This window comes from Amyelois transitella, chromosome 30 (assembly GCF_032362555.1).
Source record: "Amyelois transitella isolate CPQ chromosome 30, ilAmyTran1.1, whole genome shotgun sequence".
NCBI classification, from domain to species: domain Eukaryota; kingdom Metazoa; phylum Arthropoda; class Insecta; order Lepidoptera; family Pyralidae; genus Amyelois; species Amyelois transitella.
Window position 1 is genome coordinate 4,065,649 of NC_083533.1, and position 18,891 is coordinate 4,084,539.

At 37.3% G+C, this 18,891-nt stretch overlaps 1 protein-coding gene across 1 annotated transcript in view; it reads right to left on the minus strand.

Moving 5' to 3' along the window:
* The window catches only part of LOC106130993 (scavenger receptor class B member 1), a 74,797-nt gene that overhangs the window by 54,795 nt on the left and 1,111 nt on the right, over positions 1–18,891 (minus strand). The window lies entirely within an intron of this gene.

Sequence of the window (18,891 nt, forward strand, 5' to 3'; positions counted from 1 at the left end):
TTGAATGTTTTTTCGAGTTAAACAAAGCAATTGGAGTAAGTTTTAAGTAAATCGGTTTAGTACTTTCAGAGATTAACTTAATCATATCTACATACAGCCAGACAAACAAAATATTAAAAAAAAAATGTTTGCTCTCTTTTATTCATACTAAGTGTCCCTCTATCCATTTCAGTCAAAAATACTAAATGTACAGACAAATTTTAAGTTCTATTCTTATTTTCCTTGATGTACATAAATATATAAATAAAATAAAAGAAAATAGTAGAGTATAAATAAATAAATATATACGGGACAAATTACACAGATAGAGTTAGCCTCGAAGTAAGTTCGAAACTTGTGTTACGAGATACTAACTCAACGATACTATATTTTATAATAAATACTTAGAAAGATAAACATCCAGACCCAGACCAATCAGGGAAAGTTCGTTCCACATCATGCCCTGACCAGGATTCGAACCCGGGACCTCCGGTGTCAAAGACAAGCGTATTACCGCTGCGCCACAGAGGCCGCCGAGAGTTATAGATTCAGAATATGAACGGACCTTTTCACAACCATTTTTGGCAGCCGTCGACTCAAAAATGATGTGTTCATGTCAATATTTACGCCCTTTAAAAGGGACAAGGCGATCTGCGGGTGTTACCGCCAAAAAAAGCGTGCACAAGGAATTCAAAGATGGTTGCTTACCAGTCGGCCTACTTTCAGTTATAAATTATATGTTCAATAAAGAAATTATAAGTTTAAATATCAAGGTTTCAATGTCATATCACTTGATGAGGTAAGTATTTTTCATGGTTAAATAAATAAATAAATAAATATATACGGGACAAATTACACAGATTGAGTTAGCCTCGAAGTAAGTTCGAAACTTGTTACGAGATACTAACTCAACGATACTATATTTTATAATAAATACGTATATAGATAAACATCCAAGACCCAGGCCATCCAGAGAAAGTTCGTTTCTCATCATGCTCTGGCCGGGATTCGAACCCGGGACCTCCGGTGACACAGACAAGCGCACTACCGCTGTGCCACAGAGGCCGTCACAGAGGTTATAAGACATAAGTTGTTTATTCACGCGGATCTGCTTTGTTTGAGACGTTTATCCTGTTCTCATAGGGATTCGATCATGTATCAAAAGACGTACATAGTTTTACTTCTAATGCTATTTATTACATACATAAAATCACGTATATATCCCTTCCGGGGTAGACAGAGCCAACAGTCTTCAAAAAACTGATATGTCACGTTCAACTGTTAAGGCTTAATGATAGAATTGAGATTCAAATAGTGAAAGGTTGCTAGCCTATCGTCTAGAAGAAGAATCTCAAGTTTATAAGTCTATCCCTTATTCGCCTTTTACGACATCAATGGGAATGAGATGGAGTGGTCCTATACCTATTATTTGATAAATGTATAAATACAAGATACATAGAAATACATACAAGATACATACACATACATACAAGACACATATAGTGATGTTGATGTTGCGGTAAAAGTGAAACGTCAATTAACACAATGACGCGATTTCTAGACATTAAAACTATCTAGACTCATTTTAACCTCCGACGGAAAAAGAGCTGTGTTATAATTATAAAAAAATAATATCGCGAGTTAAAAATGAGTCTAGATGGCGGGACTGAAGGAAGATAATTCACGTCTATTTCTCTTGCGGGGTAGACAGAGCAAACAGTCGTGAAGAGACTGATAGGCCACGTTCAGCTGTTAAGGCTTAATGATAGAATTGAGATTCAAATAGTGAAAGGTTGCTAGCCCGTCGTCTAGCAGAAGAATCTCAAGTTTATAAGTCTATCCCTTATTCGCCTTTTACGACATCAATGGGAATGAGATGGAGTGGTCCTATTCTTTTTAAATTGTAAATGGTGCCGGGAACCATACGGCACAGAAAAAGACATAAAATAAATAAAGACAGTTGGCATTGTCTACCCCGCAAGGGATATATTTGTGATTATAATATATGTATCTATAAATAGCTGAACGTGGCCATTCAGTCTTTTCAAGACTGTTGGCTCTGTCTACCCCGCAAGGGATATAGACGTGATCATATGTATGTATGTATGTATCTATAGCCTTCTTTCCTAACAGTCGGTTAAAAAGAAAGGCTAATGTGCCCTACGTATGATCTACTTTGAGGTCACTTCGCTATAGTAAAACCAATTTGGCCTGTCTGTCCGCTCGTCACGCACTGAATAAGTGTAAAAACCATGATATTATTTAATTTATTTGTACAATAATTATTTTTAACGCGACCGTACTAAAAAAAATGTGTTATGCTTACACGTATCACGTCTTCAACTCTTACGTGGTAGATAGAGTCAGTAGTCAAAAAATTTAAGGGTTACTTTCAACTGTACGGCTTAGTGCTGGAATTGAGATTTAAATAGTGACAGGTTGCTAGCCCGTCGCCTCAAATTAAATACATTGGTTTATAAGCTAAACCCTTAGTCGCCTTTTACGACAACCATGGGACCAATATGAAATCCCGGGAACCACACGGCACATATACTAAACTAGAATCATATGTTAGCTATGTTGTTTCAAAAATAATAGGACCACTCCATCTCTTTCCCATAGATGTCGTAAAAGGCGACTAAGGGATAGGCTTACAAACTTGGGATTCTTTTTTAGCCGATGGGCTAGCAACCTGTCACTATTTGAATCTCAATTCTATCATTAAGCCAAACAGCTGAACGTGGCCATTCAGTCTTTTCAAGACTGTTGGCTCTGTCTAACCCGCAAGGGATATAGATGTGACCATTCCATATGTATGTATGTATGTTTCAAAAACATAACGCTTATGAAACTCAGACGAAATCCAGTAATTCCTTACTTACGCAATAAGCAAATTTTGATAGTGTTTTGTTAAGTAAACACGACGCTTTTCAAGGCTAAGTGTGTAAATGTGTGTTTGGACATGGTCATAGGTTTTTTTTTACACGAATTTGGGAAATATTTGGATTATTAGGTGACTGTTTTAGTGAAAAAGTACTAGAGGCCGCCCGCGACTTCGTCCGCATGGAAACCCTATCAATCCCGCGGGAACTCCGGGATGAAAATAAATATAAAATAAATAAATATATACGGGACAAATTACACTGATTGAGTTAGCCTCGAAGTAAGTTCGAAACTTGTGTTACGAGATACTAACTCAACGATACTATATTTTATAATAAATACTTATATAGATAAATATCCAAGACCCAGGCCAATCAGAAAAAGTTCTTTTCTCATCATGCCCTGGCCAGGATTCGAACCCGGGACCTCCGGTGTCACAGACAAGCGTACTACCGCTGAGCCACAGAGGCCGTCAAAAAAGTAAGCCTATATGTTATTTTGGGTCTTCAGCTACCTATATACCAAATTTCATCAGTCAGGTTGGCTGGAAGAGATCCCACTTAGGGATAAGCCCGCCTTTGTACTGTACTGTTTTTATTTGTAATGTAGGTACTCCTTTAGTGAACAATAAAGCATTTACTTACTTTTTTACTTTTTCATCGTAATCGGTTCAGTAGTTTTTTCGTGGAAGAGTAACAAACATCCATACTGACATACAAACTTTCGCATTTATAATATTAGTAGGATCATCATTAAGCCTTATAAGCGTGCTTACAGCTGAATGTGGCCTTTCAGTCTTTTCGAGACTGTTCTTTTTTTTTTTTTTTTTTTTTTTTATATATGGGACAAATTACACAGATTGAGTTAGCCTCGAAGTAAGTTTGACACTTGTGTTACGAGATACTAACTCAACGATACTATATTTTATAATAAATACTTATATAGATAAACATCCAAGACCCAGGCCAATCAGAAAAAGTTCTTTTCTCATCATGCCCTGGCCGGGATTCGAACCCGGGACCCCCGGTGTCACAGGCAAGCGTACTACCGCTGCGCCACAGAGGCCGTCGTGTTCGCTTTGTCTTCTTCGCTTTCTGACATACATACATATAGCCACGTCTATATCCCTTGCGGATAGACAGAGCCAACAGTCTTATAAAGACTGAAAGGCCACTTTCTGCCTAAAAGAAGAATCCCAAGTTTGTAAGCTTATCCCTTAGTCGCCATTTACGACATCCGTGGGAAAATGATAAAAGATAGATAAAACTCTTTATTGCAACATAAGAGTAAAACATACAAAACAGCACGAAACAGACAGAAATGGTACACAGGCGGACTTATCGCTAATGCAATCTCTTCCAGTCGACCAAACAGTCGAGAGATGAAAAAGTCCTATTCTTTTTTGTATTGGTGCCGGGAACCACACGGCACTATTGACCAACAAACATTGAACCACGTTTAATTAGCATATTATATTCAAGTTTAAGTAAGAAAGTTTATTTTCGTGAAATATCACACCTTTCTAAAGTCCCAAATTTGATAGACAGCCAAGCAAGCTCTTAGAGAATGCAATAATTTGCTAAATGAACCTTTTACTAAGCGTTAACTTTATAAATTGATTTGCGTCGTACTTTTTAAGATTTCACCAACACAAACATTTAACATACATATATACATATGGTCACGTCTATATCCCTTGCGGGGTAGACAGAACCAACAGTCTTGAAAAGACTGAATGGCCACGTTCAGCTATCTGGTTAAATGATAGAATTGACATTCAAAAAGTGACAGGTTGCTAGCCCATCGCCTAAAAAGAATCCCAGGACAAACATTTAAAAAGGAAATAAAATTATTACTAACTGATAAGTGCTATTATAGCGTCAATTACTTTCTGAAAGATATTTTGACATAATTATTATTATGTCAAATTTTGATTTTTAATAAATATTAATTGATGACATAATTGCTATACATTATTTATTTAATTAAGTATAAATAGATGCGAATTTTTTATTTTATTATTGAATGATTTAATTTAAAATGAAAAGAAAAGATCTGACTGAATTATTGAACGTCTTGTGAAGACAGATCACAGTGACACGATCTGACTGTATCATCTTTACACGCCTTTATCCCTTGCGGGGTAGACAGCGCCAACAGTCTTGAAAAGACTGAAAGGCCACGTTCAGCTGTTTGGCTTAATGATAGAATTGAGATTCAAATAGTGACGGGTTGCAAGCCCAACGCCTAAAAGAAGAATCCCAAGTTTATAAGCCTATCCCTTAGTCGCTTTTTACGACATCCATGGGAACGAGATAGAGTGGTCGTATTCTTTTTTTTTATTAGTGCCGGGAACCACACGGCACTTTTTTTTTTCAATACGTAAATCGTAAGAACCCATGTGATTTCTCAAGTTTATCATCATACATAATAAGTAGGAAGTCTGTCTGTATGTCAGTAGGTTTGTTACGCAACAACCTGAGTCTGCTTGCTGAGATCTAGGCAATTATACATACATATATATATACATATATAGGCAGGTTGGGCAACTGCTAATGATTAGAATTTCGTTAAAGTCGGTCAAGGGTTTAGGAATGGACTAATACGGACGCGATTTTAAGGGTTAAAAAATGTACGCATAGGTAGTTAGTTACACAGCTTGAGCACCAATACAGTTTGATTCTTCTGAGATGCGCAGTAGCAATTTTTTCATATAAAAAAAATCTTCTGCGCAGCTACCATAGAATTTTGGTTTTGGTTCCACTTACGTGCCGGCCACTTTACCGACTTTTTATGACGTCACGCGGTTGGTCGATGCGTTTGGTCTATGTGTTGATTTGTCAGTGTCTTTTTTTACATGCATACATATAGTCACGTCTTTATCCCTTGCGGGGTAGACAGAGCCGACAGTCTTGAAAAGACTGATAGGCCACGTTCAGCTTTTCGGCTTGATGAAAGAATTGAGAATCAAATAGTGACAGGTTGTTAGCCCATCGCCTAAAATAAGAGTCCCAAATTTATAAGCCTACCCCTTAGTTGCCTTCTACGACATCCATGGGAAAGAGATGGAGTGGTCGTATTCTTTATTTTTATCGATGCTGGGAACCACACGGCATAATTAAAAAATCCCTTATCTAGGTATAAATGGTGTTAAGTAGTATTTACATCCTGTCATGTCAAAAGTTTTAAAACAATGCAAATGTTAACATCGCAAAAGTAACGCTTCATTGGGCGAGGAAATAGAGTGACGTTTATTTATAGAGCGCGCCGATCTACTATATATGTAAATACACATAATCACGTCTATATCCCTTGCGGGATAGACAGAGCCAACAGTCTTGAAAACACTGAATGGCCACGTTCAGCTATTTGGCTTAATGATAGAATTGAGATTCAATAGTGACAGGTTGCTAGCCCATCGCCTAAAAGTAGAATCCCAAGTTTGTAAGCCTACCCCTTAGTCGCCTTTTACGACATACATGGGAAAGAGAGGGAGTGGTCCTATTCTTTTTTCTAGTAATGCCGGAAATCATACGGCACTTATCTATACTAATATTATAAAGCTGAAGAGTTTGTTTGTTTGTTTGAACGCGCTAATCTCAGGAACTACTGGTTCGAATTGAAAAGTTCTTTTTGCGTTGAATATACCATTTATCGAGGAAGGCATTAGGCTAGGCTTAGGCTATATAACATCACGCTGGAACTATAAGGAGCAAAAAAATAATGGAAAAACGTGAAAAAAAACAGGGAAAATTTTTCATCCTTGAGGGCTTCAATGATGCCCAAAATAACTATTCCACGCGAACGAAGTCGCGGGCACAGCTTGTCATTAATATATGTTTGAAATAACTGATACTCAACATAACAGCAAATTGAAGCAGAATTTTATTTGCTCTAAGCAAGTATGCGCTCTGTAACAAATATATTATACTGACTCTAAGGCCAGGGACCTTACTTTTGGTGTCAAGGTCATTGACCGATTGGAAGCTGAGGTGTGCTATATATATATATATATATATATTTTAATTCTATTTAATAGCCCTATCAAAGACTTTAATAACCTCGCGACGCTAAATTTTTTCACAATATCAATAAAAGCAAGGTAATATAGGTCATAATAATCGTTTGACCTCATTTTATAATGTTACGTCAGTAATGATAGGTGTGTCTTGTCTAAATATATAAAAGAGGACACTGACTGACTGATTGACTGACTTCATACATGCTAAAGTCACGTCTATATCCCCCACGTTCTGCTGTAGCATTAAATGATGGATATAAAAGAAGAATTCCAAATTTACGAGTATAAGCCTTAGTCGCCTTTTACGACATCCATGGGAAAGAGACGGAGTGGTCCTATTCTTTACTCTATAGGTGCCGTGAACCACACGTCACTAATTTATTTCTTTGCAAATGAACGTAACAGTCACATTACACATATAGTCACATCTATATCCCTTGCGGGGTAGACAGAGTCTTAAAAAGACTGAAAGGCCACATTCAGCTGTTTGGCTTAATGATAGAATTGAGATTTAAATAGTGACTGTCGCCTAAAAGAAGAATCCCAAATTTATTACCTAATCCCTTAGTCGCCTTTTACGACATCCATGGGAAAGAGATGGAGTGGTCCTATTCTTTTTTGTATTGGTGCCGGGAACCACACGGCACGTAACAGTCATTATAGGTTATTATTATACTTACATCAGAAAAACATTGTTAGAAGTTATTACATCGTTATAGAGTCACCTAGGTAAAAAAACGGGAAATTATAGGTAAAAAATAATAACGTTAAATGTATAAAAAAATTAATTGCCGTGTGGTTCCCAGTACCAGAACAAAAAAGAATAGGATCACTCCATCTCTTTTCCATAGATGTCGTAAAAGGCGACCAAGGGATAGGCTTACAAACTTGGGATTCTTTTTTGGCGACGGGCTAGCAACCTGTCACTATTTGAATCTCAATTCTATCATTAAGCCAAACAGCTGAACGAGGCCTATCAGTCTTTTCAAGACTGTTGGCTCTGTCTACCCCGCAAGGGATATAGACGTGACCATATGTATGTATGCCTTTGACATTGTTAAAGGTGGACGTGGTAACGCATTCTGTCTCGTTATAACCAGTTTTAAGGTCAGGTCAAGAGTACCCGAACTCTTGGAACAATGAGGGCTTCCGTTTTGGGTCCGACAAGAGTAATGTATGTAGTTGAAGCTTCCGTGCAGAAGCTTCCAAAGCGTCATACATACATACATACATAAAATCACGCCTCTTTCCCGGAGGGGTAGGTAGAGACTACCTCTTTCCACTTGCCACGATCTCTGCATACTTCCTTCGCTTCATCCACATTTATAACTCTCTTCATGCAAGCTCGGCGGTTCGGGTACTTTTGAGCTGACCCTTAACCTTTACCTTCCAAAGCGTCAGTTTAGAAGAAGTTGTAACAAACTGCACTTCAGCATTTTACACAACTATCCAAAACTTAGGATAGAAATGTGTACGAGAGAATACATACATACATATAATCACGTCTATATCTCTTGCGGGGAAGACGGAGCCAACAATCTTGAAAAGACTAATAAGCCACGTTTAGCTGTTTGGCTTTAAGATAGGATAGGATTGAGATTCAAATAGTGACAGGTTGCTAGCCCATCGCCTAAAAGAAAAATCCGAAGTTTATAAGCCTACCCCTTAGTCGCCTATTATTTTTTCTATTGGTGTGAACCACACGGCACGGAGAGAATACATTGTTGTGATTAATTGACTTACATGAAATTGAAATAATAAAAAATATATATTTCTTCTAACGGATTAATACCATTATCATACTTATAACAATACTAAACTATGTGGCAATTCCGGACCCAAGACCCAAGACCGGAGAATAGAATAGAATAGATTTATATTCAAACCTATTCTATTCGGACCCATGGGCCTTTCAGTCTTTAAGAGACTGTTGGCTCTGTCTACCCCGTTAGAGATAAAGACGTATAAATATGTTATTCTTGTCTATAATATCACGTATCTACCAATAAAATTGGCTGGCTGATTAGATCCATTTTTGCGTTTTGTTGCTATAAGATTATGAACGTACAAGTGGATGAAATGTAGGTCACGGATGAATCTGATCTGCGCTTGCGCCGAGATGGGTTTCTGTATTATATTCTTAACTAGAATATAGTTTGTTTGTTTGTTTGTTTGTAATATCTTTATTGCATAGAAATTTACACAGTAACAAGAAAATAGTACATAGTTATAGTATTAGTAGGAAATTTCTTGTAAGGTACCTACCCTTACAAGAAATTTCCAACTAATCCTACTACTATTATAAAGGCGAAAGTTTGTATGGATGTTTGTTACTCTTTCACGCAAAAACTACTGAACCGATTACCATGAAATTTGGTATGTAGGTAGCTGAAGACCCAGAATAACACATAGGCTACTTTTTATCACAGAGTTCCCGCGGGATTGATAGGGTTTCCACGCGGACGAAGTCGCGGGCGGCCTCTAGTATTATAAATGCGTAAGTTTGTGAGTATGCCAGTATGGATGTTTGTTACTCTTTCACGCAAAAACTACAGAACCGATTACGATTAAGTTTGGTATGTAGGAAGCTGAAGACCCAGAATAACATATAGGCTACTTTTTATCCCGGATTTCCCGCGAGATTGATAAGGTTTCCATGCGGACGAAGTCGCGGGCGGCCTCTAGTACTTAATGAACTCTGGATTCCTGTTATTGGCAACATTTAACTATTTGAATCTTAATTACATAATTTAGCTGAACTGAACATGGCCTTTCAGTGAAATATTGTTATAAATACATACATATAATCACGTCTATATCCCTTGCGCGGTAGACAGAGCCAACAGTCTTGAAAACACTGATGGGCCACGTTCAGCTGTTTGGCTTATTGACAGAATTGAATAGTGACAGGTCGCTAGCCCATCGATTAAAGGAAAAATCCCAGGTCTATAAGCCTATCCCTTAATCGCCTTTTGCGACATCCATGGAAATGAGATGGAGTGGTCCTTTTTTTTTAAGGGAAAAGGCTGATAATTTGTGATCATTCTTTTGGCGAAAGCTTAGCAATCCGTCACTCTCTCTCCAAGACTGTTGGCTCTGTCTACCCCGTAATATATAAAAGATTAATTACTATATTAGTCTTTAACGCGATATTTCCGCGCAAACATGCCGATATATAAAAGTATATTATGAAATCTGGGTTAACTCTGTTGAAATGTAAACCAGTTTAGTTGAGTCAGACTGACTAACTAGTTTTAAAACGCATTTACAAAATATTGTGGTTGACTAGCGTTTTCCGGTGACTTTGTCCGCATGTCGGCGCTAAACGGGAATTAATATACATACATACATATGATCCCGTCTATATCCCTTCCGGGGTAGACTGAGCCAACAGTCTTCAAAAGACTGATGGGCCACGTTCAAATGTTTGGCTTAATGATAGAATTTATATTCATACATACATACATATGGTCACCTCTATATCCCTTGCGAGGTAGACAGAGCCAACGGTCTTGAAATGACTGAATAACCACTTTCAGCTATTTGGCCTTAATGATAGAATTGAGATTCAAATAGTGACAGGTTGCTAGCCCATCGCCTAAAGAAGAATCCCAAGTTTGTAAGCCTATCCCTTAGTCGCCTTTTACGACATCCATGGGATAGAGATGGAGTGGTATAGGTCACTTAAATCTAATTATAACAACTATCGCTTCCAAAGCGCGCGTGTAGAAGAAGCGGCGGAACAAACTACACTGCATAGCAACATAATGTTTTGAAATAAACCCTAAAGAGAGATGGGTCAACGAACGCTCCAATGAAATGACAATTTAGAATCAATACGACCTTGACTTTATTATCAGTTTGACACATACACTGATGTGCAGATTTAATGAGCAGATATGTTATTATTTTATCAACATTGTATTGTCTGCAATAAGATGTAGCGTCTGTCTACCCCTCCGGGGAAAGGTATGTCAAATCTATACTAATATTATAAAGCTGAAGAGTTTGTTTGTTTGTTTGAACGCGCTAATCTCAGGAACTCGAATCTCAGGTTTCAATTGAAAAAATAAGAGACTAAGAGTAAGGCTAATAAAATTGGGATTCTTATTCTAGCAAGCGATGGACTAGCAACCTGTCACTATGTGAATTTCAATTCCATCATTCAGTCATCCTGCTGAACGTGGCGTTTTAGGCTTTTCTAGGCTGTCGGCTCTGTCTACCCCGCAAGAGATATACACGTGCCTAATTGTATGTCTACGTAAACTACAGATGCATAGACAAATAGCTTTTGAAAATAATAAAACAACTGAATGCGTTTATGAATTACTTACGTTCATTTGAATTGGTATTTACCGGTCATAATGTTGGTACTATGTCTTTAGGACGACAACTGACGCAAAATATTATAGAACAGACAAACATATATACATACATACATACATACATATGATCACGTCTATATCCCCAGCGGTGTAGACAGAGCCTCCAGTCTTGAAAAGACTGATAGGCCACGCTCAGCTGTTTGGCTTAGTAATAGAATTGAGATTCAAATATTGACAGGTTGCTAGCCCATCGCCTAAAAGAGGAATCCCAAGTTTATAAGCCTATCCCTTAGTCGCCTTTTACGACATCCGTGGGAAAGAGATGGAGTGGTCCTATTCTTTTTTGTAATGGTGCCGGGAACCACACGGCACAAACATATATTTGTATATTAAACCACGTCTATATCCCTTGCGGTGTAGGTAGAGCCAATCGTCTTGAAAAGACTGATAGGCCACGCTCAGCTGTTTAGCTTAATGATAGAACTGACATTCAAATAGTGACAGGTTGCTAGTTTATCGCTTAAAAATGAATCCCGTGTTTATAAGCCTATTCTTTAATAGCATTTTACGACATCCATGCGAAAGAGATGAAGTGGTCCTATTCTTTTTCTATTGGTGCCGGGATCAAACAACAAGTAACCTGTGTAATTTGCCCCTTTTAATATTTAAAATTAAAAAAGTTTGTCTACTAAGTATATATACTTTCAATACACAAACTGTATGACTGCCTACTTTCCCGGAGGGATAGGCAGAGACTTAAAAAATATTAAATATATACGGGACAAATTACACAGATTGAGTTAGCCTCGAAGTAAGTTCGAGACTTGTGTTACGAGATACTAACTCAACGATACTATACTTTATTATTAATACTTATATAGATAAACATCCATTGATAAATTTATTGTTACAAAAACTAAAATATATGTAGTCTATTTCATATCATACCTGTTGTACAGTCAATATTCACAGAATCAATGATTCTAAGCGAACATAGAGAGACATTACGTGGAATTTTAAATGAATGGGTAGTTACCATAAGTGTTGAAGTATTTGCTATGAAATATCATCATTTAATGTACATACATACATAAAATCAAGCCTTTTTCCCGGAGGGGTAGGCAGAGACTACCTCTTTCCACTTGCCACGATCTCTGCATACTTACATACATACATACATATGGTCACGACTATATCCCTTGCGGGGTAGACAGAGCCAACAGTCCCGAAAAGACCGAATGGCCACGTTTAGCTATTTGGCTTAATGATAGAATGGAGATTCAACTAGTGACAGGTTGCTAGCCCATCGCCTAAAAAAGAATCCCAACTTTGTCAGCCTATCCCTTAGTCGCCTTTTACGACATCCATGGGAAAGAGATGCGAGTGGTCCCATTCTTTTTTGTATTGGTGCCGGGAACCACACGGCTCTGCATACTTCTTTCGCTTCATCCACATTCATAACTCTCTTCATGCAAGCTCGGCGGTTTCGGGTACTTTTGACCTGACCCTTTACCAGGACGTCCTTAATTTGATCAAGATACGTTTGTCTAGGTCTTCCCACTCCGACCTTTCCCTCCACACTCTCCTTGTATATCTGCTTAGTCAACCTGCTTTCATTCATCCTCTCCACATGACCGAACCATCTTAACATACCCTTTTCTATTCCTGTAACTACATCTTCTTTCACATCACAACATTTCCTTATCACGCTGTTCCTTATCCAGCCACTCAATTTCACACCCATCATCATTTAATGTACTTATTTATAACTTGAATCTTCTCTCAAGAGATGGGCTAGCAACCTGCTCTTACGGTGAGGGAAACATCGCGAGGAAACCTGCACATTCAAGCAACTGAATGTCATATTTCATCATCTGTAAATTGACGTCCGATGAAAATGCTGCAGGGTAGTTTGTTCCGCCGCTTTTTCTACACATGCGCTTTGGAAGCGGTAGTAGTTATAATTAGATTTAAGTTAGGTGACGTCAATAAGTGATACCTTGTATCCAATTAAAAAAAAAACTATTCTATTCATCATTCAAGCAAATGAAGATTATATCGAGTCGCTTCGTGTGAACACCTGACTCACCCAATCCAGGATCCATGGTCAAAGGCGGACTCCGGGCTCTTCTCCAGGGCGAGATGGAACCAGGTCTAAGGTTATCCCGGGGTTCCCGCGGGATTGATAGGGTTTCCATGCGGACGAAATCGCGGGCGGCTTCTAGTCTTTAATAAATAAAATTATTTATTATTTTTCTATTAAATTAAGGTGTCAATGTTAAATCTTTACCAGTGATAAAGTACGACACTAATTATATATATCATGACGTACAACAAGGCGGACATTATAATTTATTATTACACGACGTCTATAACCGTCACATTCGAAGATATAATAATTCTTAAGATGAGCCACCGTTAGGTAATACGGTTCAAAGAATATTTTTATACTACTAGAGGCCGCCCGCGACTTCGTCCGCGTGGAATCATTCCCGCGGGAACTCCGGGATAAAAAGTAGCCTATATGTTAGTATCTCGTAACACAAGTCTCGAACTTACATCGAGGTTAACTCTATCTGTGTAATTTGTCCCGTATATATTTATTTATTTTTATTTATATTCTGTCTACCCAGCAAGGGATATAGAAGTATATGTATGTATGTATCTTTTTAATATGTTTTCCTGGTCAATTTACTTTACTCTACAGTGTACGGCGTTTATTATTAAAGATAAATTTTCAAGTTATAAGTCCAGTTTAAATAGAACAAGGTTACTTAATCTATAAGTTATAAGACCTTTGGGTTAAACAATATGTTGAATAATAAATAATCAAAGATTTGGAGAAACGATTGAAATCTTCCACGCTCCGTAAAAGCTGGTCAAGGGATGTATACCCCGAAGTACGTATTCGAATTCATAAATTTAATTTATTATTATGAAACACTTCAATATCACTTAATAATTGTCACTTAATCTTTTGGTTAAATGAATTACCTACTTAAAACTAACTTTCAACAACAACAACTTCCAAATCGTCAGTGCAGAAGGAGCGGTAACAAACTGCACTGCAGCATTTTCTTTTTTTAAACCGTATGTATACATAAAAAAATATATTTCATAAAATTGTATTGATATAATAACTATTTAGTTAATATTTTCGACTGTTTAATTGTCAACTGTTAAAAATGTGTGTACAATCCTTATTATAAGTAGGTAATTTGTGAAAAATTCTGCTTACTAGCTATCACAGTTTATGAGATACAGCCTGGTGACAGACATACGGACGGACAGACAGCGGAGGCTTATAAATAATGGAAAACGTGAAAAAAAAAACGGGGGAAATTATTCATCTTTGAGGGCTTCAATGATGACTATTCTACGCGGAAGAAGTCGCGGGCACAGCTAGTACATAAATAATTCATATTAGTTTTCCACATTATTTTATCTGAAAACCTCACAATGATATATAATCATGAGTGTTAATTATTTCTACGTTTGTTTCATAATAATCTGACCTGTGCGGATCTCATTGCAAAGGAAAATCACGAAAATTGGTTACCTATCATATAGTTTTCTATATTTACGTAGGTGTTATATAATATTTATCTATGTAATAATGTAAAATTACATATACTAGCTGTGAACCGCGACTTCGTCCGCTTTAAATCTCTATAAATTCGACGGCGTATGTGGCGCAGCGGTAGTACGCTTGTCTGTGACACTAGAGGTCCCGGGTTCGAATCCCGGCCAGGGTTGCCGTGCCGTGTGGTTCCAGGCACCAATACAAAAAAGAATAGGACCACTTCATCTCTTTTTCCCATGGATGTCGTAAAAGGCGACTTAGGAATAGGCTTACAAACTTGTGATTCTTCTTTTAGGCGATGGGCTAGCAATCTATCACTATTTGAATCAAAAGCCGAATAGCTGAACGAGGCCTATCAGTCTTTTCAAGACTGTTGGCTCTGTCTACCCCACAAGGCATATAGACGTGACCATATGTATATATGTTTAAAATACACATAGTACCGTTGAGTTATTTTTGGTATGCATATACATACGTACTTTATTCCCTGCCCTTTGGGAGTAAATAGTCTCTTTCTGAAATATCTCCTTGGATTGGAGAAAAGCCCCGCTCAATAGTTAGTAGCATAATATAAAATAATAGGTCTAAATTAAATATATATAAATATGTATATACGGGACAAATCACACAGATTAAGTAAGCCTCGAAGTAAGCTCGAAACTTGTGTTAACAAAACGATAATTTATATTTTAACAATAAAATAATAAATAAACATAAACTTATACATAAATAAACATCCAAAACCCAGGTCAATCAGAAAAAGAAAGATGTATATACCATTTAGAAATGATACATCAACAGTTACAAACGATTGATGACTTTTAAAAGAATGTCACTTGTATGTCAATTTACAAGCCTATCATCTATGTAGGTATTTTACATCCATACATACATACATATGGTCACGTCTATATCCCTTGCAGGGTGGACAGAACCAACAGTCTTAAAAAGACTGAATGGGCACATTCAGCTGTTTGGCTTAATGATAGAATTGAGATTCAAATAGTGACCGGTTGCTAGCCCATCGCCTAAAAAACAATCCCAAGTTTGTAAGCCTATCCCTTAGTCGCCTTTTACGACATCCACGGGAAAGAGATGGAGTGGTCCTATTCTTTTTTGTATTGGTGCCGGGAACCACACGTATTTTACTTGTTCATATAATCGCCGGACTTGACATTATTATATTTTTAGTAAAACTTTCACTGTGTACTGTACTTGCTATTGACACATTTTTGTAACCGCCTTAAGAAAAAAAAGAGGAGGTTCTCAATGCGACCGTATTTTTTTCATACTTTGAACTTTGAATAGAATCTTTAGGTGCCGTGTGTGTCCCGGCAGAAATAGAAAAAAGAATAGGATCACTCCATCTCTTTCCCATGGATGTCGTAAAATGTGATTAAAGGATAGGTTTATAAACTTGGGATTCTTGTTAAAGGTGACGGGCTAGCAACCTGCCACTTTGTATGAATCTCAATTATATTAGTAAGTCAAATACAACAGTTGAATGTGGCCTATCGGTATTTACGAGACTGTTGGCTCTATCTACCCCGCAAGGGTATTAGACGTATTATATGTATGTTTATTTGCGTTTGACAAAAGGTGTTGCATAAAACATATTTCCTCCTGATCCGTCATTGATGCAAATATTATTATTAGTCATGTCGTCTTTACTAATATTATAAAGCTGAAGAGTTTGTTTGTTTATTTGAACGCAGTATTCTCAGGAACTACTGGTTCGAATTGAAAAATTCTATTTGTGTTGAATAGACCATTTATCGAGGAAGGCTTTAGGCTATATAACATCACGCTGCAACTATTAGGAGCGAAGAAATAATGGAAAATGTGGAAAAAACGGGGAAAATTATTCGCCCTTGAGGGCTTCAATGATGCCCAAAATAACTATTCCACGCGGACAGAGTCGCGAGACAGCTAGTAACTCATAACGTGGTACTGCGCGACAAAATATCGCTGTTTCGCTTTTTATTATGGCGTGAAAAGGGGACAGCGATAGTTTATCGCGCGATAGAAACGATATCGCGCGTGCTATGCTAACTCCGCTGATAGCTCACGATATAATCTTATCTTATATATAAAATTCTCGTGTCACAATGTGCGTTCGCATACACCTCCGAAACGGCTTGACCGATTCTCGTGAAATTTTGTAAGCATGTTGAGTAGGCATGAGAATCGGCCAACATCTATTTTTCATACTACTTAGTGATAAGGGTTGTCCACTCTTAACAATTTTGTTTAACTAGAAATTACTTAAAAAATATATATGTATATGGCAAAACAATAGCTAGTAGTGATCTTATACATATAAACGTCTCATAAGCTAAGAGTAACTATATATAGAAATAGATTTATTTTCAAAATTAAATGTACAACAAACAAACAAACTCTTCAGCTTTATAATAATAGTATAGACTTGCAACGATCCCTGCATACTTCTTTCGCTTCATCCACATTCATAACTCTAATCATGCAAGCTCGTCAGTATAGTAATCGAGTTTTTTGACTCAATCATATTTGCGTAATGCCGGCAAAAAAAAATAACATCTGCAATAGTTTATTTGGATTTCTTCCATGGGGTCCTAGATTCAATTCCCGTCTCGCACTCCACGTACAGAAGTAAATCGCAAAGTTCGTTGTCCTCTTCATAAAATGTCATAGTTACACAATATGCTGACCCAAAAATTATATCAAAACGTGTCAAAATTGACACAAAAAGAATTTGCATCAACATGCATATTCTTTTTGTGTCAATATTGAATGCAAAATTATATCGCACATTACGACATAAATACAACAACATTAAGATTACGGCAATAATATTTAATATTGAGTCTAAAACTTCATGCATAGGTACTTAACTAAATTATTAAAGACTAGCTGTGCCCGCGACTTCGTCCGCGTGGAATAGTTATTTTGGGCATCATTGAAGCTATCAAAGATGAATAATTTCCCTTTTTCACATTTTCCATTATTTCTTCGCTCCTAATAGTTGCAGCGTGATGTTATATATAGCCAAATAGCTGAACGTGGCCATTCAGTCGTTTCAAGACTGTTGGCTCTGTCTACCCCGCAAGGGATATAGACGTGATCATATGTTTGTACTTTGCAGATAAGTAATTGGTAAAAAGATCAAAGTACTCGTATTAATTTATTATTTATCAATTTATCTTATTTTGTACCCGTTTAAGGTTCCATAACCCTAATTCTCTGGACCAATGACCATATAATCACTGTGTCAATGAAGACGTTCTGTAACGTCCTCTGGCGATTGGACTTGACAGCGTATTTTATCAAAATAATATCGTTTTTAATATAGATAGTTTTATGGTTATAATTTTTATCTCAATACATACATACTCGTGCCATCCCACCCATTGGGGTAGGCAGAGACTATGGATTCCCACTTGCTACGATCCTTACAGACCTCTACTAAATCCTACTAATATTATAGATGCGAAAGTTTGTGAGTATGTCAGGATGTTAGTATGTATGTTTGTTACTCTTTCTCGCAAAAACTACTGAACCGATTTCGATGAAATTTGGTATGTAGGTAGCTGAAGACCCAGAATAATACATAGGCTACTTTTTATCTCAGAGTTCCCGCGGGATTGATAGGGGTTTCCATGTGGACGAAGTCGCGGGCGGCATCTTGTGCTACATACATAAATATATACCTAATCAAATGTTAAGCTAAATATAAATATAAATTAATATATACGGGACAACTTACACTGATTGAGTTAGCCTCGAAGTAAGTTCGAGACTTGTGTTACGAGATACTAACTCAACGATATATATATTCATATTAAATACTTATATAAATAAACATCCAAAACCCGGGCCAATCAGAAAAAGTTCTTTTCTCATCATGCCCTAGCCGGGATTCGAACCCGGGACCTCCGGTGTCACAGACAAGCGTACTACCGCTGCGCCACAGAGGCCGTCAGCTTTACGCCCTCCTAATTTTGCATTTTAAACAGACGGTATAGTCCATAGAAATCGGAATATTATAAGACAATAGAAGTGACGTATTGTATTTGAAACCACGGGATCGTCTACTATATTAGTTTCTGCAATATCCGAAA